Source organism: Hylaeus anthracinus, unplaced genomic scaffold, assembly GCF_026225885.1.
Source record: "Hylaeus anthracinus isolate JK02 unplaced genomic scaffold, UHH_iyHylAnth1.0_haploid 12001, whole genome shotgun sequence".
NCBI classification, from domain to species: Eukaryota; Metazoa; Arthropoda; class Insecta; order Hymenoptera; family Colletidae; genus Hylaeus; species Hylaeus anthracinus.
In genome coordinates this window covers 12,959,533-12,981,867 of record NW_026534348.1, presented here as the reverse complement: position 1 = coordinate 12,981,867, position 22,335 = coordinate 12,959,533, and the positions used below count along the sequence as shown (strand labels likewise).

Here is a 22,335-nt window from a genome sequence, read left to right as displayed (position 1 = left end):
AGTTTGAAAGATAATGGTAAATGGAATTTCTAGGAACAATTTCTTCGTAAATTTAATTGACTCCAAGCGTCAGAAGAGAAAAAATATTCATTCGATCGAGTCTTTGTTTTTCTGGGAAGAAAGACTGCCGCGAATAATTCGGCCCGTGCGAAACGATCAATTAAACGACACGTGCGGTATCGTTGTTTAATCGACCGAACATTCAATCAGAGTTTCTCGCTGTTCTCATTATGTATTCCCTGCATCGCATTCGCTAAAACGAAAGGACTGACCCCCGTTCGTCCGAGCGCGTTCAACCTGTTTGAGCTGGTTACATTCCAGAGGCTCTCGAAATGATTTCCCCTTTTCCGTTTAAGGATAACTTTTAACGTTTTACCTTTTTATCATTTGCATTATTCTCGAGATAAACGGATAAACATTTCTACTCTCGTAGCACAGTTTATTTTACTTTGATATGTGCATGACATCATTAGACCGTGGATGTTAATGCAAATTTACATTTCTACACATATAGGCAAAGAAATGAAAATGAAAATTCTTTTTCTTCTAAGCAGAATAACATGTTGTAAATATGTAGTATAGAAAATAAAAAGATTTTCATATTTTAGATAGAAACCAGTCGCGAATGTGTTAAGCAGTCTAGTTATTATGATGAACAACTCAAACAGGTTTCACAAAGTAAACTCTTTCATCGAACTCTCCGTCATTAGAGACAACATGTTTTCATGAAAACTAAGCAATTTTAAATGAGATAATTTTAGTTTAGTTCTTTGTTTAAAAAACAGATTGATTTTTCTTATAAAAAAGTTTCAGTTGCAACGAGGTAAACTTGCCTTACGACCGTGCAAAATGAAATTCACTAGCTAAACAGAATAAAGAAAGCATTCATTATGGTAGTAGTGAGAGTCCACGAACGCGAAACTTCCTATGTTCCTAGAACCATGCCAGCTATTTTCATTTGGAATGTATGAACTCGAACTTATGGTACAGCTTTTCTTAAATTTCTTCCATTTTCTTCCATTTAATATTTACGGTATCCATGATATACAAGTCAGAAACTCCCAGACAGAATAGTAAGTAATATTAGAAAACTTATTTAACTTTAATATTTCTGAAAATTGTAATAGCGGTAAATAAAATATGAAATAAGATTTATTAAATTTAAATATATCAATTATTTAGGCGAACACCTGTATCGCTATTACCATTTCATTCGCAATTTAACGCGAAATATGGCAAACAGAGAGCACAAATAATTGCAAGCCATTTAGAGATTGTAACGTCCTGTAAAGCTCGTAGATGAGAGGCAATGTTTGTATTTAATTATGAAATTGAACCTCTACTGAGAAAGAGAATTTTTGAATAAATTCCTTTGAAAACATGGTACATAATGCTATCAATGCTATCAATGCTTCAAAGAGAGATTGTAATTAAATTACAAAGCACAGTATCTAATAATTTTAAACAAATCAATTGCCAAAACAAGACCCATATCATTAAATTAAGATCTCCATTAAATATGCCCGCACCAAAGGCAGCATATCAATTAAAAACAGGATAACATACATCGTAACATTCTGTTAATTTCATTTTTAACATATACCTATTTAAAACAGTCCAATATGAGTATTTAAAATTAGAGGGTGGAAGAGCTCGAGGAATTTATCGATATAATCAGTTTTCTATTTCAATGATTGTCGTTAAAATTGCAACAACGGTATTGTTAATAACGGAGTAATTTTAAAAAGTAATTAGAAATACAACGGTCAACATATTTTTATTTTAGGAATAATAGTAGCAAAGGGCTCCTTACATTAAGAAATTAAAATAATAAGAAATTAATTATGCTGTTCTTTCTCGGTAAACGTTATGTACACATCTATGTGCTGGAGATAGAATTGTCAGTAACAATTCTAAAATTATTAATTCTAAGAAGTAAAAATAAAGACAACACTATTGATTAGAAGCTGGATTGGGATTTTCAATTCGGTTGAAAGAAAGATTAATGGCACCACAAATGCCACTCGTATCCTTCTATCACGATGCTTATTTTAGGTATCTTCTACAAAATATCAATTCGATTGAAATTGCGTTACGATGCTCTATAAATGAGCATCCTCTTCGTTCGTCTCTTCGCAATATTATTCTCCAATAACACAATTAGTGTAGCCGAGAGAACAACATCCATGATAAGGAAATATCGTTCGAGTGAATCACTCGCGAAAGATTATACCAATTGAGAGTAAAAGAATTTGCATTAGAAATTACTATTCCTCTCCCGTCCCATTGTGGAACCTTCATCTTCATAAATTGAACATTCTCTTCAGAATGGTAGCTGTAAAGTTATCATTCTGAAGAATAAAACAAAACTTATCGATTGGAGAAAGTCTTCGGATAAATTTCTCAGGAAAGATTCGTTGCAATGAAATACGAGATATGTATTCGGATACTACGAATAACCCCTTCTCTTCCACCTTTTCGAGACGGTACCATTTAATGACACATTTGAAATAACGACTTCCGCCAAGAAAGTTAATAAAAAGGAGATCTTCTTCAAATAGACCTTTCCTAAAAAATTGTTTCAATTCAAGATGAGATACGATTGCATAACTAATGATCCTTCATCTTCATTTACCTCTTTCAGACAAATCTCTTCAATAACCATCCCCAAGACAAGACAGAATTCATTAAAAGGGTATCTCGCTCAAGAAAGTCTCTCCCAGACAATTATTCTAATTGAAAGTATGATAAACTGCATTATAAATGTTTCCTTCTTCTTTCATCTCATCAAGGGAATTACCGTGTCTGTGAACATTATATTTTCTGATACACTCTACGATTCGCGAATAAGACAAACTTAATCGAAAGGATATTTTCTTCGAGTAAGTTTCGTCAATCATATTCAATGTTGAGAAAGTTAAATTAATTCTATTTGAAAATGAAAATTAATTCCATGCCTTTACATATACACATTTACAATTTTAGTTTAAGCACAAATGTTGCCTTGTCATTTTGTTACTTTAAATTACCAACAGAGAAAGACACAAAATTAATTTCTACTCTTAATAATTAAATGCATGATAAAAGATGCCAGAAGTGGCGACAAAAGTAATTCGCAGAAGAGTGACCCAATTAAAAGTAAAATAAGTTATTAATTATGCTATGCCCATTCCAAGGCAGTGCCGTCTTTCTTGACTGAAGATTCCCTTTCGCATGACGTATTTAAAGTAATTATTTATCAGAATATCGTGAAATTTATTCAGATGCTATATTCAATACGCCCCTAGTAACGGGTTACGTGGAATTAAGGACAAGAATCAACGTACATAACAAATGGTCCTTCTACAACCACTCCCACGGATTACTCTTCCCTGGCATAACTGAAATAATCATTCCAGATTATAACGTCCGAGAACAAGATAATATTTATTAGTAGTATCCTTTAAGAAAATCTCTTTACGAGACTGAATGTAATTAAATACAAGAGATGGAGTACCACGAATGAACCTTTCACTTCCAGCTCAATACACAACTTTTTAATAACATTTTAAGTAATCAAGCCCAGGAATAAGAAAAACTCATCAAAAGGAGATCTCCGAGTAAAGTTCCCAAGTGATCAGTCCAATCGAATAAACCATACGATGCATTACAAATGATTTCTGTTCGTTCACCTCTTTGATACACTGTTCCCCGTTAACACTATTAAAATAACAATTCCGAGGGCAGAGCTCATCAAAGGGATGTCCGTAGCGAATTAGTCTATTTCAAAAAATTATTTGAATTCAAAATTAGACAAGATATACATATTGTAAATAATACTTCTTTCTCTTCTTCTCCTTCTAAAAAAAGAATATCTTTATAAAAATAAAATACGCCTCATAAAAAAAATGCTTCTTTTCTCCAAAACATTCCTCGCCAATAATGACACAGAACTAAACATCCGTAAGGAAAGGACAAAATTGATCGGGAGAGATTCTAACGGAGTAAAGCCTCTATCACAGGATCATTCCAATTGAAAATGAGAGAAAAATTATTGTTCTTAGTTTACTAAGTTTAGTTTATTTAAGAAATAAAATAACTCTTAAATAACGCTCTTGAAACAATTATCCCTGATAAACGACAACATGGACAGAAAGGTAGTTTCATCTTCCATCACTGTTGAGCTTCTTCTAACGGGTGAGCCAATGAAAACGAAAGAAAAACAGATTACAAAAGATAGCAACCCTTCAGTCTTCCAGCTACTCGGCCCACTGAAACCTAAGTGGAGCCATCCTGCTCGTTCCTGGTGTGCTTTCACGGTTCTCCTCGGATGGAATCCCTCGACCGAATAAATTTTTTAAGAGATCCAATCCGATCCAAAGGATCGAAGCGATCCCCGCGGCCTGTCCGACACGCCGAGGACCAATTTCTCGTGTCGAGCCCCAGGCAGCTGCGTCTTCCGCTGGAAAATCGTTCGTATCTCGGCCGCGGATAACGAAAGTCGCATCAGAACGCTGCACGCTCGAGTATTTGCATCAAAGATCTGCCCAATAGGCAATCCACAAAATTTGACTGCATAATTTTGTCAAACGTACGAACTACGGAGGCCCGTAATTTTTTGTTCGGATCGTTCGCTTAGGAACCGTCCATTTCCGTCCAAGGTTGAGAGTCTCCGAGGGGAAGTCGAGCGTTTTAAAGAATACTTCAAAGTAACAAAGTTCTTCGCAACTTCTCGAGTGTTTTTTTATTTTTTACGTATGCACTTCTCTCGAGACAAATACAACATTTATGTCATTTACCTACACGGGTTTGTTATTTTAATGTAAAAACACTTGCAGACTTTGTGACAAGTTTTCTTGAATTAGTTTCAAAATCGGAGAGTAATCAAGATTTTACATTAAATTTCAGGAAGTATTCATGGTTCAGAAATTTTAACGATGACTCAGTCCAAAGAATCGCAACATCGATCGATCGAGTTTTACATACCCTTCTTTGTTGATTTATACTTCTGACTACAATAGAAAATTAATTATTAGTTCCATGTACGATTCTCCATGATTAATTTTAATATACTCGTCCTATCCCATTTGTTATAGACAAAAATTGACTGAAATTGGCTGCTATTAGTTGCTAGTTGCTACCCTTCGAATAACTTGAATCATTGTGCCGGACGAATACTCGACAACCTATTCATTTTAATACCTCGGTAAACCGCTTGTGTTTTTTTCACAAATCCTTTTGATCCCGACCGATCGTACAAATAAATAAATTCCGTCGATCGAAAAATTTTCTGTTTCACTGAATTGACGAGAACAAAATGTTTTTAAAAAGAAAACATCAGATCTAACACATACATACATCTACTCCTTCAACAGTAAACAATTTTTATAGTAATTTACGCAGGAAAAGGTATCCTTTTCGAATTCTTACATTGTATTGTGGCTTTAACTTTGAGTGACACAAAACTCGCTAAATAAACACAGCAAAAAATTACATGAATAGTCGCCAAATCGTGTATACCAATATTAACCCTTTGACCTACTCAAGTTCGCAGCAAGTGCGACGAGTCAGACACGTACTTGTTGTTTATAGCCCAAATTCCTTACAACGAGTCTCACTCGTACTTGTAGGCCAAATGGTTAACAAAAGAATTACTGCATGATACATGAATAATTATAGATATAATTGCTTTGTTTAACAATGCACACATGATACCACGTGTCAAATTTCTGCCAATTAAACGAAGATCAGTTTTACAGCCATTCGTCATCTTACCCAACTTTGCCCTACTATCTCCTTCACAAATTTTGTCTGAAACAAACAAAACTTAACACTAATTTCAAGTGATAAAATGGAACAAATAAAAAGAACATCGAATAATTATGCATCGACCCAACAATTTTAGCCGATTCTTCTTTTTATGCAAAAGCCCCACTGTGCGGCGTTTCCGCAGCGAAGAGCAGCGAATCGAAAGAAATATTAAGCGGGGTATGTGCGAGGGAGTGAGAGAGGTCTAATATCGATTTTCAGTCGCGCTAATAAATAAGCGCATGCGTCCTGGGCGGCGTTTGTACGGGCCGACCGTGGAGTACGTGCTCTTTCAGCGGATTCTTCGCGCCTTTTACGTCGTTAAGAAACCGGGGCTCGGAAGGGTGGTTTTTCTTTTTATCGCGAGCGGAAAACTTCGCCACGACAAAGTCTCGTGACGGGGACACAGCCGCTGATAACTTCATTTTAATTCGATTAATTAACGGGATACAAAGTCGACGCAAACACGAACGCTTCGGCGTTGTTTGCAATGGAGATAAGCAGAATTCAGAGATGGGCCAAGTTTTCCTCGAGTAATAGATATGGAATCAAACCCACGTGATTTATCCGCGATGTTTGATCGATTAACACTAAAACTACCGAGATCGTTGCATATCTATTATACATATAGCTATATCTTCGTAATTAGAGAGAAGGAGAAAACTCGTCGAGTAATAGATATGGAATCGAATTAACGTATAGTGATTTATTCGCAAGGTTTGATCGATTAACACTAAGGCTACCGAGATCAACGCATATCTATTATACATGTAACTATATCTTTGTAATTAGAGAGAGAGAAGGAAAAACTTAATTTGTCAATCAAATTGATTTTCTGTTACAATAATTGTACTTAAATGTTGCAGTAGAATATTTCTGGGACTGGCTATACAGGGCGTCCTAGAATTAGTGTAAGAACCGGAAATGGGGGGTAGCTAAAACGATTCTGAACCACAATTTCCTTTGCAAAGGAAATCGATAATTAAACAAAAGCAATAATTAATTGTTGGGACCTAGGCAAAACACGTAGTATAATGTACCTTTATAAAACAAGTTATTTTAGCAAAGAAATGTGACTTTACTCGTGCGATCGTGTGAAGAAAAAACACGATGTAGGTGACAAAATTGTTACTCTTTCCCGCTCTTTGGACTGCTCCGATTGCACCAGGTGACCTGATACGGGAGAAAACGTTTATTCTCGTTGGGAGTCAAGGCGTTCGAGCGTCCAATCTATTTATTCTATTTATTCAACGACTTTATTACGCCGTGACAAGAATTTATGGAAGTATAATTTATAATAGGAAAAAACGTAAGGTACGTTATTTACTCCTCGGCGAATGGGTAAAATTCGGCAACAGCTGTTTTATAACATGACCCTGCGCTTGTGGATTAATGGTTGCGGTGTTAAGGTGTATCCCTTTTTCTCGTCCAAAAATAGGTAACACTTGGGATTTTTGTTTTACGAAACTGTAAAGCATTTTAATTTATAATTTGGATTATATATTTATTCATCTTTGAAGAAGATTTACAAATTTTGATTTGTAGTTAATACATGAAAGCTTGAAGATTAGGACGTTAATACCAGTCACACGTATTTATCAAAACTGATGTATCGTTAAACTGATTACCATGGCATTGAGCCCGAAATTATTTTCATCACTCTTAACAAGTCTTTATGTTTTGAAAATTGCTTTTTCCTACTTTCAGAGCAAAACATTACGTTTAAGAAAATGAGATAGAGATAAAGGGTCAAAGGTCATAGTAACGTGAACGACGCAACAATGTTCGATACACCGTTGACCCGATACAGCGTTATTGACGGCAGTGCTGCGAACGGGGCATAATACGTACTATTTTACGAGAAGGATATTCCGTGTAGCGAGAACGCACCTCGACGCAACAAACAAGAATGTATGTTCACAATCAACTAACTTAACAATTAACTACACCTTTCGCATAGAGAGAATTCGCAAGCGTGGCTCGACACCTCGAAAATACATGAAACTTAGAGTTTGAAAAAATAAACTGCGGATGTTTATACAAATTGTTCGTTTGATAAATACAGAAAAAGAAATTAAGCTAGATAAAAGTTTGTCCTATCTTCTAAATGATGTTACGGTGTTCTAAATGGTATTATACGCTTCCTAACATAATAATATTAGTGTTCCTCAATAATCATTGAATTGCGCGTATAACTGATCCCTATGAATAATCTGGAATGTTTAGAGAAATAAATTTTTTTCACAACTTGTATGATTTCGTATGATTTGTTGACACAACGCGCATCGAGCACACGTTTTAACGTTAATGAAAAGAAAAACAGTCGGATTACTAGCAGAGTTTTAGTGTTGTCGTGGACCCAGTTTAACATTGTTCTAGCGAACAATATGGGAGGCATTGAGTATTCAATTCTACGTCATCGATAGCAAACAAGGTTGAGTGTTCGTATTTAACCAGTAATATTCCGATTATTGGACAATGGTCGGAACGAATGCGGCCGGATCGTTGTGGACGTAGCATAATGTGATCGCTAATTGCTTATCGATGCTTCGTGAAGTAAATCTAGTGCGCAAATTGAAAAGGAAATTCTATACACGGTGTCCACTGTATAGGGAACTTTCCACGCATCACTGCTTCTATCGCAGGTATGAAATGTTAAGGGTGGAAACCACCTTAGACGCGTGAAAATCATTGCTACATTCAAGCACTTTTTTAAAAAAAAATTGATTTAATGGAAGATCTCTTTACCGGGGCTTCTTGTACATATATTCAATAACTATATTTTATATTTGATTTCAGTCGTTTTATGCCCAACACTGTTATAATATGTATTATAATATGTCGGCTGCGTAATTTGGAGTATAATTTTATAGGAATAACTTCCCACGAGATCTTCCAAAAGTCAATACATTGTACACGTTCGAATGTTTTTTTTATCAGCGACAAAATTAGCAGAATGAAACTACCCCATCCCATTTAAAAAAAAAGAACCGTCATTGGCATTGAAGTCTCGAGAAGTATGACCTTGAGATAATTAATTTGTCCGTCATGTTGGTCTTCGACCAAAGTTTTCCTCTCGAGACACACATCTTCGTTAAAATCAAACGAAAATATTTTAAGGCCAAGTCTTACGCGACTTAGCCCGCATAAAATTCTTCCCGCGACTCGTAGATTTAAAGCTCGAAGTGTCGGAGACACAATTAAGAATCAGCTTGTAATTTCCCGTCGCGAGAAACGCGGCCCCGGATAGATCGAGATACCCGCGGCCCGCGTGGTACGAAACTCTTTGCATAATTTAGGTCGAAACGAAAACACTCAGGCGAGAAGTCGTTAGCACAGGTCGGAGAAAAAGTACGAGTCACCGTGTGTCAGAAGGCTCGATAAATAAGGAAGCAGTTCTGGTGGCACGTTCCGCGACGTAAAAGCGCGCTATACAGTCGCGCCACGTACGGAGCCGCGACTCGCCGCGAATACGCGCCTACAAAAGAGGGGGATCCGAGGTCCCGTGGCTTCGGGGGATGAAATTCATCCTGACGCGTGCAACTGGTACCCCAATTACAGGACGAGGGTCGTTAGTCGTGGCTGCCTGCTCCCTCTCTGTTTCTCTCTCTTTCTCCCTCTCCCTTCCGCGCCAGTCGTGCACGAGCCCTCCGCTCGCCCCGCTGAATATTTGAAAGTGGTGCGCGCCGCGATTGCTATGCATGCAAAGTGTCACTGAGAAACGGGACGATCGAGATCCTGGCGACAAGGACGATCCTTTAGCGGTTAGCTACTCGAGCTACCGAGAATGCATCAAGTCGTCGTCCTCCTCTTCCTCTTCCTCCCTCCCCCCCCCCCGCCGTGAGCAATGGGAATTTTCCGATGATGAAGACATATCGTGGGTGTAACATCTGCGCGTCGAAGACCGCGTGGTTGGTTGTGAATGACAAACGTTTGAACGCGCCGGCAAAGATTGAGTGGACGTTAGGTCGGGGATGGAGAACCTGCTGGGTTTTCAACAGGGATTCAAACCCTAACCCGTACCAGGTTCCGGTACTTCGTATTATAGAATAACCCATCTAACCAGGTAACACAAGACATCTGTTACCCGAGTAACCCGGTTCACCCAGTTGTATGCGCGTTATAATAATACAGTAAAAACCATAGTTATTACCATGTTTCTAAACGGTAATCAATTTTATTTCAATATTGTCTCTTTTCTACTGTACTGTCCATCCGCGAGAAGAAGTTCATGCAAGTGCTTACATTTACTTGTATTTACTACTCGTTTACTGTACTTATGTAGCAGAACGGGGACGTAAACACTTGGCCAGCCCTCTTCTTGCGGACGAATAGTACATGTATTGGCATAAACAGTCACTTTGAAGGAATCCCTATTTTGACCGGACATGTTACGAGTTTTGTGGGAACCCCAACACTAGCAACTGTGACAACCGGCCGAATGATAAACATTCGTCAGTCTTGCCTTAGAACGTGTAGCGAACGTGCGTGTCCTACATTCGTTATATACTCGCACATTTTAAACAATCTAGTTTCATCTGATTTGAATATTGCCTATAAGTTCACATATCTTTGACTTGTCTGGATGTCTAGGATTTCTTCTTCTACTAGTAACCCACTCCGAGCAGGTTAACCCGCTCTTCCTACAATTCAAGAACCGTTCCTTCGTGGTTAGTATGGTTTACAGTAACCTTCCCCTCATTAACCGGGTTTGGGTTAGGGTTCAGCAGCGGTTCGAATCCCTGCTTTTCAAGCTTTGATTCGACACTGTATTGGGAACTCGAGTGAAACCTGTTGTTTTTTGTAGATTTCTTTTATCCCGATTGCAAATGTGACTACAACATCACGCTAAAATAAATGAACGTACCACGAAAGGCTGACTTTAGTTATTTTCAAAGCGATATTCAGTTAGCCTCGTGAATATTCGTACCCTCTTCATGTATTAATGAAGTTTGTCTGAATTAAATAATAGGTTTGATGTCAAATAAATGTTTCATTACAAATATGTATATGGATAAACTTTACACTCGTATATATGTACGTATCAACACGTTTTTCCATAGCAATTTTCGTTAAAATCAATATTTAACGAGTTATCGAAGTTTTTATGCAGTTACGTGATTCGTCCTGAACATGCAAACAATATATAATATATATCAATGTTGCTATGGAAAAATGTGTTGATATATATACACACGTATATATATATCTAGGCACTTTCAGAAATATTAAAGTTTGTTCTGGACTCCCGCAAGTATCGTACTCTATCTATTCGTAAATGATATATGTGTCATCTTTAAATTTTGTAATACTGTAATTCTGTTATTATATATATATATATATAATAACAGATATATATATATAATAACAGAAGATAATAATCCCTAGAATTATTATTGTTGATATTAATATTGTTATTAATACTATCATTGATTAGAGAGAACTTTATAACGAAATTTATAACACAAAAGAAAGACAACAAAATCAGAATGCAGAAATAAACAAATATAATAATAATAACAATCAATAATATAATGTAATAGCGTCGTTAAACTCGTACTCATACTCAGTATGCTCATACGGTTAACATAATAAAATTCAGCGTACAAGCGTTATCTCAGATTTTCAGCAGAAACGTCAAATCTAAATGGTCTGAGAATTTTAAATCTTGTAATGCATCTATGCAGCATGTCGCGTATAAATAAGATATCAACGCCATCCTTCATTTCTCAAGAGTCGTTAAATGTAAACGATGCAACATGAATTCGTGATTATGACATACTGCTGGGACAGGATCACCCCATACGAAAAGCAATAAGACCATGGAATTTGTATTGCACTTTTTTTAGAAACGGAGCTACGATTGATAATACAAGAAGACCGAGCTAATGGTCAATAATCGAAACGAGAACGCACCAGTGTAATGAAGCATTCTTAATGTGTTTGCATCATTGAAACATTGCACTACTCTTGTAATTAGGCCAAGGGCTTCGAAAGCTAGGTTTGTCGTAATGCGATAATATTCGACTACATATAGGTTATCTACAAATTGGACAGCCGTATCTCGAATGCCATCAATAGTGCTAACAGTGAAACGTCGCTTAGAAATATAGTTATTGTATTTCTCTTGAGATCAAAGCGAATTACATGGCACTTACAATTAGATAAATGAAATGTTAGCTTATCGATTGCAGACCACTTCTCTAATCGAACGAAATCGTTTTGTATTCAAAGTAAAGTGTCTAGGTTATCTAAATCGCTATATATCTCTAAATCATCAATCTACATTACGGAGTATAACGTATATCACCACCCATGGTTTTAAATGTTACTTTTGAAGTAGGATCTTTCTATCGATTAAAAAGTCTGAAACGTTAAAAATATGAATGGTGCTATTTTGAACTCCACACTGTACAAGTATTACAGAATTTAAAGATAACACAAACATCATTTACAATTAGATAGAGTACGATACTTGCGGGACTCCAGAACAAACTTTAATATTTCTGAAAGTGCCTAGATATTATTCGACCTTAGTACTTGTATTTTGTAAGTAACAAAGCTGAACAATCATGAAAGTAAATTTCCAGTGGTTCCAAGAGCTTGGAGTCTGCATATTGAAGTGAAGTAATTAGCAAAATCCCCAACTCTTCGAATATTCGTACGAATAGCATTAGTAAGCTTTTAAATGTTACATTTTTAATGCCGTGTCAAGGATTCATCAATATGTAACGGCAGTCTGTCAAATTCATCCTAGAATAGAAATCCATCTAGTGGATCCATCTAGTAATAGCCAGACACGCTCCTCTTTCACTCCCTTCCTTTCCTCCTCCATTTAGAGTTTATTATTCGTAGGTGTCGCGTGTATCTTCTGGACTATGAATCTGTCCGATAAGAGCCCTTAACGTGTAATATCCGGCGGTAGGTAGGACATCTTTCGAGGATAATTTTGATAACGTCCCACGGGGACAGTTTGACAAGAATCTCGATCGAGCGATAGGATGGAGATGCGTGGACGATTTCGGGGGTAATGTGGATTCGGTTCGATGCCATTGGGGTAAGGCTGGAATTAATTCCGTTGGATCCACCGTGTTATTTTGCAATTTATAGTCGAATATAATACGGACGATTCAGGAGCAGTAAAGTTAACACTGGGGTCTATGCTTCCGTAACAAATTCGGAATTAGCTCATTCTCTGAATGGGTTCTATATTAGATACGGCGATGTTTAGATAAATCTGAATTCCGTCTAATTTAAGGGGCGTCTAATTTAAAGATACCGAATTAAAGGTTGGAATTGTTTTTAACCCTCTATAGGACCGTGTAATTTTCACGTCACATGCTAATATATCAAAGTTCAAATGGTATTATTCTTACCAAATAATTTTAGTTTTTTCACAAAATGACGTATACGTCTTAATTGTATAATGTCTCTGGTAACCAATAACAATATTGATGGCGGTTGCCAGCACCATCAACCTCAAAGTAATCCCTTGCAATGTATTTGCAGAAATAAATTCGGTCATTAAAAGGTTAAATAGAGAAAAAAAAAGATGTAACGTAGAACTAGACATATTTTATAATAAACATCATAATTTAGATGTACTTACAATCATTACACTTTTGTTTTAAGGTGACAAAGTGAAAATTGCAAAATGTAAGGCAAAAGGCCAACTATGTCTCTGAAAGTCTAAAAATTCATATAAAGATATACTTTGCAACAAAATTGCTCCAAATGCAAAAGGAGAAAGTTATTTACTGTATAAGCAGGGTGTTTCAAATTCCCGAACTGTGTTCGAAGCGTTTCATCGCTCGGAAATTTGCGAGGCAGCGATCCCGAATCGTCCAACAACGCCAATCTAGAGAATGGAACGCGGTATATGCCAACCCTCTTTCCATTCGTCGAAAAAGAGATTCCGTTACTTGCGTTTTCGTAAATTCTGTTACCCGCGATTCTCTCCTTTTATCCGAGACGAATGTCTGAGAAGCGAAACGGGCGACTGTTCGCAGCGAATCCGAACGCCTGAAATCCCCAATTCCGTGAATTCCAACGCAAGCCTGCCAAAGATAAGAGACAACCCTTAACGATCGCGAGAACGATTCCATCCCGTTATCATTTTTGCAACAAGTGGCGCACACGCGACACGCAATCGAACTCCCACAGGAATCCGACAATTTCGTAAGGGGTTCGAGAGGGTAAACGCGTAAATCAAGAGGATTTCTAAAGGGGAGCGGCAACCCTTACGATTTTTACGATTATTGCTGTCTGTTTGTTGTACGATCGTTGCCTTTCAAGCACTCCGGGTTCCGACAATTTTTTTTTTTTTTTTTTAGAAGAACCCCTTCAAATATGGCTTAATAAAGTTTTTTAAACACGTGTAACTTGTATTTTAACTATTTATATGCACTTTAAATATCGTCATATCTTTAATTCTTAATTATTCAATCTTTTATTTGTTGTTTACCATTAAAATACACAAAGATACGTACAAACAGAACTAGCGAAATCACATGGATCATCTTGGTAAAACTATAAATATTTATATTACATATTTAATTTCGTAAAAAAAATGCTTAAATACTGACATTGTTTCGATTCTAATGGCGATATGACCTTTTAAGCATAATCGCTATCAGTGATACTAAGAGGATTAATAAATTTATTTTTGTAAAAATACCGAATTAACGAATTCAGCCACTGAATATTTCACCCCAGCTACAGGCATTCCCGTAGGCCGATTATCCTGGAAATCCTTGTTTCCCGTTCTTTTTAGGGAGAGAGAGGGAGAGAGGGAGAGAGAGGGGGGGAGGGGGACATTTTCCGATGAAAGAGCGACCACAATTGGTAATCGACTCTAATTATTAATTAGCTCGTTTATCAGCTTAATTGTGGAGATTGGATCATCGACGGTCGCGCAATTCCCAAAGGGACTTTTCTGCTCTCTCCCTCTCCCCTCTCCGTCGGAGGGTAGGAAGGAGATTATCGAAATAAAGCCGTCGAAGCAGTGATTCTGTAGCTGAATGAATCCGTCCAGACCGGCCTCGTGTAAACGTTCTACGAAACTAGCTAATTTTCAAAGTCGCGAGAGATCAGTTTTGATCTCTCGTAAACAAAATCAAAGTCAAGTCAATTACGTAAAAAAAATTCAAATCCGATCAAGACTTGTCGGTACTAACATATCGACGCGTTAAAAATGCGTTGAACAACGGGAAACACGAATGGTAATTGATGGTCACCTAGGAAGATCCGCGTATTGTTTGTAATCCTCGCGAAACTGGAAAAGGATCGAAGCTCGAATCCGGTAATATTTTCGCGTTTCGACGTATTGCGAGAACAGACACTGGGCCGACTTCGTTAGATCCCCATGAAAAATCAATTTCGAAGTGTCATATCGGTGACACGGCCGAATACGCGTGAAAATTTATCGACGAGTTCAAGCCTTAGGCGGCTTTCGTTTACGAGATAAATCAAATTCAGGAAAATTTAAACAATCCACGCTTCTTCCGTTTAGGATTCGCTTCTCTAGGGATTATGGAGACCACAAATTTTGTCTCGATTTAAACTACGTCTAGGATTTTTTTACAAAACACTTTGATCGTACGAAACAAATTATTATTAACACGTTGATCGCCACGTCACCCATATGTGAGTGACAGAGCTTTTCGCTGAAAAACAAACGAAATTAATTCTAAATGTTAAGCATCAAAGAAAATAAATTTGAATAAAATTCTTAAACTTAATGAAGTTATCAAAATAAATATCGTAATAAATGTTTGATCACGTAGTTTCCGATGGTCTGGAAACAAAACTTAATCAAAGTAGACATTTTCAGGAGTGTTACTCTGGCAGTCAACGTGTTAATTAACCAAGTACTTCCTGTATAGAAGTACTTTCATATAAAATTTTAATTTCACTTCTTCATGTAGAATCGTTTACATCCCTTTTGAAGTCAGCAATTACAAATAAACAACTAGTGAACAGTTTCATTAAAAGTGATGTTCACTTCAGAGTCACGGTTACAATTTTCCATTTACGTTAAACAATGCACAAGTCCTGTGCAAAAAAGAAAAAATCAGAAACTTTTCCGCCCCGGCCAAAGAAGCGATTGCGTCATCCCAATCTCGTTACCGGGATACGCGACCTGACGGGTGTCGATTAATTCGTCACTGGGTGAAATCTTCGTTTCACCCTCGATTCGCCCCTCGCGGTCGATAAATTCATTAGGGCGAAATAAATTCCAGCGGAATAAAGTTAAACGTGGATAGCAAAGTTGCCAGAGATTACTTATAGTACTATGTGCTCGGCGTTCCCCCACGATTGTCGTCGTCGTTCCCTGGATGCGGGAAAAACGAACGATAACGAAGAACTCGAACCGGGACGGTCCTCGACGAACTTCTGTTTGTCTTCCAGCGAGTTCTCCGTTCCTCGAACGGCATTAGCGAGCCATCTGAACCGTCTCCCTTTAAATCTACCGGTCGAGAGAGACTTATTTTTTCCACCGAAGGAAACCGGTTAATTGTTTGTTTGTATATACTATTGGGTTAATGCATAATTGTTTGGCGTTTCGTTTTCGTATCGTTTTGTTATTTCAAATTTTTTTTTCTTTTCTTTTGGAGGGGACAAAATTTGTTCAGAAGTCAGTTTTCCAACACGCGTGTCGATAATCCCTTAGAAGCCTGATTTTCCAAATTAAATTTAAAAAAATGTCAATGCATTTATTATTTGAACAATTTTGACAACTGACGTTTATTTTTTTAGTTTTTGTTCTAAGGAACATCATGCAATGGTGACGTACATATCAACTTCAACGTCAACTTCAAAAAGGTAAATTTAAATTAAATAATACGTTTGCTTATATGAAACTATTTACACGTAGCGCTCTGAAACTGAGGTGCGAGCTTATTTTGCGTGTTTGTAAAATATAATTAGCTATTCGTGCTTCTTATCGAAACCCCTCTGGCAATAGGCAACCTGATGCGAACGCGGAAGCCCAACTTCACGTCTGCATAGGCGTCAATCCTAGTAGATTTATAACAACAATATATCTTCTACAACGTATGTCAAGATCATTATACTCAACGAGAAAGCTAAACTTTCTCAAACTGAAACACGAAACTATTTTAATGATAAAGTTAATTGTGACTTTATAATATTTACTGTTCTACTTTCCAATTTCTAATGTCTACACTATTAATCAGTGATCTTCAAATTTTCTAATAAGTGCCCTTCTAAAAAACAGATAAAAATTCTACAACCGAGATAAACGATAAGTTCAAAGTAATGTAAGAAATATATGTTTGAGTTATTCACATTTTTCTATATAAAAAGTTCTCTTCTAAGTCTTATTTGGATTGTAAAACTAATAGAATTGTAAAAACAATACTCAAAATAAGAACGTAAAACTAATAGATTATTCTTCACGTGTTTGCATCTTTGAAATATTATCCTACTCTTCTAATAAGGGAAAGAGCTTTGAAGTCTTGCGATAGTATTGAAATATTTATGTACCACTCCAGTGCTTTTGACATTAAAATAAATTACATGGCATGTACGTTACATGTTAGCTCACTTATTATAGACCACTTCACTAATCGAATGAGACCATGTACCGAGGACAAACGTTTAATTTGTTGATGCTGCTATGTATCCCTATACCGTCAGAGTATGACAAATATAATTTACGAATACATCGGAAAATAAACTTTGAGTAAAGGATTTTCTAAATGGGACGTTGGGATTTCGTTTACTTTACGATTTTAATTTTAAAGAGAAGTATGCATGATTCCAATTAAACGTAAGAGATAATGTCGTCTAAATACATATTACACTGACGTAGATATCTTTAATTTAAAAGACCAAATTCCTAAAGTATAGAAAACCGTTTACATATTAATAAACTTTGGTAGCTATATTCTGACAGTAATGAAGCTAGACAGTCGGATAAGTAAATTTTCGCTGGTTCCAGAATCTACTATGTAGTTTGGACAGTAGGATGGAGTAGTTGGCAGAATCGACAGCTTTGTCAAACATCCGAATATTCCGTTTATAGCATTTAAGAGAAAATCACTTTTAACAGAATTGAATAAATAATAATTGTAAGCTCCATCCATTTAAAGATAGTTACTACGTATGTTAATCGGTATCGATCAGCTATAACTGGATTACTGCATAGCAACGGAAATGTATATTCCATTTTATTCTTAGACATCTTTGGTACAATATGTTGAATATTTTATGAGTTCATGTCGCCTGGCAAAAATATAATAGACTCTCATATTCTATGATTTCCAAACTCCATATTTATTTGCTCTTTGAGTACAAATAATTGTGACAGTAAAGACATTTTTTGTGAATTATAAATATTACAACATATTTCAGAGAACTCAGAAACTAAACGTACACGTACAGTGAGTGTAGAATGTATTCGTATACCGATCAATTTTCCAAAAAACTTTTGTATGAAATTGTAGTTTCTTGACTTCCTTTTTTATAATCAATGATATTTTACATATTTTCGGAAGTCTCTAAAATAGATATTGTCCAAACAACGTTTACTAGTTAATATAATTTGTGTAATTAAAAAAAAAATGCGAAAAGTGGATAAAAGTATTGAAGCAATAAGTATTTGTCAGAACCATTTTCAGTAGAGTTTGTAACGTGAACACATTAGTTTATTGCTCCGTGCGAATTAGAAAACATCAAATTTCCAGGAAAGTACTTTTAGACAGTTGTGCGAATACTTATTGCTTCAATATTTCTATCGATTAATAGTTTTTTTCTTGTTAATTTCGCAACTTATATAAATAGCTATTTTTTTTTTAATCTATCTATGCTAGAGATTTCCTAGAACATGTAGAATGTCATTGTTTATAAAAAATAAGTTAATAAATTACAATTTTACACAGTTTTTTTGGAAATTGATCAGTGTACGAATACTTTCTACACCTACTGTATGTACCAATATCCCTCGAAAGGTTAATTACTTTACACCCCCGAAATGTTTACATACTAGTGGCAACAAATTAAAGCCAGGGAAACTTCGAAACGTTCGAAACAGACATCAGGAAAATTTCAGCAACAACGTTGGCCCAGCTTTTTCCACGTTTCCATCGTTCGGGTCGCGCATGTTCGACAAAGCCGTGCTTCGTCGTTGGCGGAAATTATCAGCCCCGCCTCGAAACACGTCGCGTTTCGCCTGCAGCCGATTAACGCCGCGCGAATAGCACGCGCGTTACGCTACGCGGATCCAGCAGCGAGTGGGAACGTTCCGCTGGCGTAAATGCAACAAATCACGCGAATATATCTGCGCACGGAGTTGCGTGTAATACGCACACCTATAATATCTGTACTTATCCAGGATTTGCTCGTTCCCTCGCGGATTCCCGTAGACGTCCGCGCCAGCTCGCTCGCCGTAACGTGCTTATCCACGTTATTCACGGAACTCCGCGGAACTTAAAATTCCCGACGCGGCGGGAGCGAGTCGTGTGCTTAGCGGCGCGTAATTTTAATAACGTCGTCCCCGAACTCGCTGGCATATAGAGGGATGCAAGCTCGAAACTGCGCGACACTTTGACCGGTCGGACCCCGTGCGCGGCGTGTCCCGTAATGAATGGCGACTTCGTGAGGTGATTGTCCATGAAAAAACATGTCGAGAACGCGAGGCGAATTTTTCTCGTGCTATGCTTCGTTTGCGAGATAATCGAGTTTGAAATGTACGCGGGGCATGCGCTCCGGGATCGCCGCGTTGCTAATTGTACAGAGAATTTTCAGATTGAACATTTTATTTATTTTCGCGCAGCCGAAATTCATGTTCCGTTATATAGTGAAAAATCCTGCGGGGCAATGAAATGGGTGGGTAGTAACGGAATAAATATGTCCGTTTAAACAGTTTGAAAAGTGGAGGGGGGATGCGATGAACGTAGAGAAGGACAGCGAATAAAGAGGACGGATCGAAAACACCAGAGTATGTCGAGTAGTTTTATATATAGTTGCATTAGCATTGTCTCACAGAGATATCTGATCCCGGATCGCGTTACACTACTCGGTGATCGAACTCCTAGATCCCTCAAGGGGTATACTCCCCCGTGGTTGCGATGGTTTCTGTGCATTTATCGTAGAGAAATTTGTGCCTTTAAAGAGACTACTGTAGCTTACGCTGCCGCGGGCGCTCCACCGATATACTCGCGCTCTGATTGGTCGAAATTTTCTGTTAATATCTCCGTAATGAATCTCCGGACAACATTATCGCTAATGAAAAAGTTGCTTCAAATTCCCCTCCCCCGAACCACCCCTTTCAAGGACCGCCAACATTTTTGAGACGCCCTGTTTATTTTAATTTCCGTCCACGTTTTTGGACCGTGCAGAAGCTGCATTAACGGCTGCGAAATCGCTGATTAATCTTCCCTGGTCTAAGCAAAATGCAGGTGAAGTCCCCCTTAGACGATCGGGAACTAACTTTCGCGTTATCGTACCCGTCTATCTGGCGTTTTTCTCGCGTATCCCGGCCGCCGGAAGAAGGTCAAGTGTGCCGGGTCAGCGAGTAATCGAGGCGAAACCCCACGGAGTACATAATTTCCCAAGTAACCGTCCGCTAAAATATACCGAATTTCCTTAACCGATCTTGTCGACGCGCCATCCGGAAGTATCTGTACCGGGATAAAAATCAAATCGACCTCCAAGAGGAAATAAGGAAGATTCTCTTGCCGCGATAAGATTTTTTTACGAGATATCGCGGATTAACTTGCGAGCTATTTAGATATTTTTCAACATCGTTCCGGTAAGGAAACTTCTAAATCACAAACGACACGAACAGGGCTAGGAAGTAGAAAGATGAGTCTTATTACTGGATACTGACGCGTTTATCTGGAGCTTATATCCGAAGCACCGTGGGACGGATTCATAGATACCTACAATTGGTAGAAATGAAGAAAATTGAGAAAGATATATAAAATAAATTTTCATCTAAACTGCTACTTGTTCTGGACTAAATTTGTTTCTTTATCCAACTTGTATTTTAGAAAGAATTAATTATTGAATACTTGCTTTTATAATTTCTTAGGATTAGAAACTGTCGCAAGTTTTTTCTCTCCAAGAATCGTGAGATCAAAAAATTTACAAATCATTGATTCAGAGTTCAATCATTTCTCTCGATATTAATGAAGAAAAAAGTAGTGTGTAAGAATCAACACTTTCCCATTTTCGAGAAACTGTTGCACCCTGAAAATTTTAAATCGAGCGCTAACGAAAAATATTTAAGTATCCCTTACATTTTAATGCTGAACAGAGTATCTAAAGGGGAACAAACTTGACAGGGCACTTCATTATTTATCTCTTTTACAAGGGAAGGTTCCCTTCTAACGAGGAGAGGGACAGGAGTGGAAACGTGCTTTTTTAATGTAACGTACCTCGAATTGTAAGTCTCGAGGAGGTATTTACAAAACACCCTGCTTTTAAGCCATGAGGCCACTCGTTTTCGAGATAAATGGGGCGGAAATTCCAAATTTAAAAATCCTCAACAAAATACTCATAGGATAGAGCCGACTAAGAACGCGCAGTTAGTACGAGTATAATGATAAAAACAACTCTGTAAAACGATGTTACAACCCAACTGTTTCAATATATCACCCATTAAATATTCCATATACATTTATTATAATTTCTGCTCGTATAAAAACGTATCCTATGACATTCCAGAGGAGAAGAGTTTCAGAAATGAAACATTTGTTCCGAACAGACCAGTGACTCTTGAAATTATCGAAGAAAATCTGAATCCCTGTCACTTTATAATATTAGTACTTAAGGATATTAACACTTTATTTACCAGGAACCCGTCTATAGCCTTTTTAATTCCACTAATCACCTAGAGAAACTTATTAACTGTTTTGTTGGATGTTTACTTACTTTTCAATTGGAGAAAACAGACAAGGCTTTTGATATATCGAGAAAATTATTATCAACCTAGATTATATAATATTATAGAAAACCCTCTTCTAAGTTGATCACTAAATAGTGTTTATACTCGATAATAGTAAAAAAATTGGTGAAATAGAATTTAGACGACCGATACTCATTAGTCAACTCCCCTTTGACCATTTCACCCCCAATCTCTATCTGACGATATTACAGATACAGATTGCGCGTTTATTCGATAATAATGAAGAAATTGAAGGGACCATTGATGTGATTCGTACGCAATACCAATCTCGTCGAAGAGTTCGAATTCATCGTTTCCAAAAGATATTATATTTGTCGTTGCAACAGCGACCGTAACACCGGTACGCGGTCGTACGCACGCCGACAGACCACCGTTCACCACCCACCGGAATCAATTGCGAGGAATAAGGGTAACCAGATCCTTGACGGGGTTCGGTCTACCAACGTCTAAGAAAGACACGTCGGGAAACAATCAGTCGGCAGGAAAAATCCGCATAATTCCTGGCGGAAGAGTCGCTGGGAGCGAGACTCGCCCCGGAGCGTAGCGTATTTCCCCCAATTTCGTTAGCTCCTGCACACACGCAACGCAGCGAAAGAGGTTCCCTCGCGCAGCGG

The 22,335-nt window shown here is 37.4% G+C and overlaps 1 protein-coding gene across 2 annotated transcripts in view; it reads right to left on the bottom strand.

Annotated features, from left to right (window-relative positions):
- Positions 1–1,868: 1,868 nt before the first annotated feature.
- The window catches only part of LOC128891455 (polycomb protein Scm), a 51,044-nt gene continuing 30,577 nt past the window's right edge, over positions 1,869–22,335 (bottom strand). For both annotated transcript variants that reach the window (XM_054150944.1, XM_054150945.1), the window contains one exon: positions 1,869–1,879. The gene's annotated coding sequence lies outside the window, so the exon portion shown is untranslated. The remainder of the gene's footprint in view (positions 1,880–22,335) is intronic.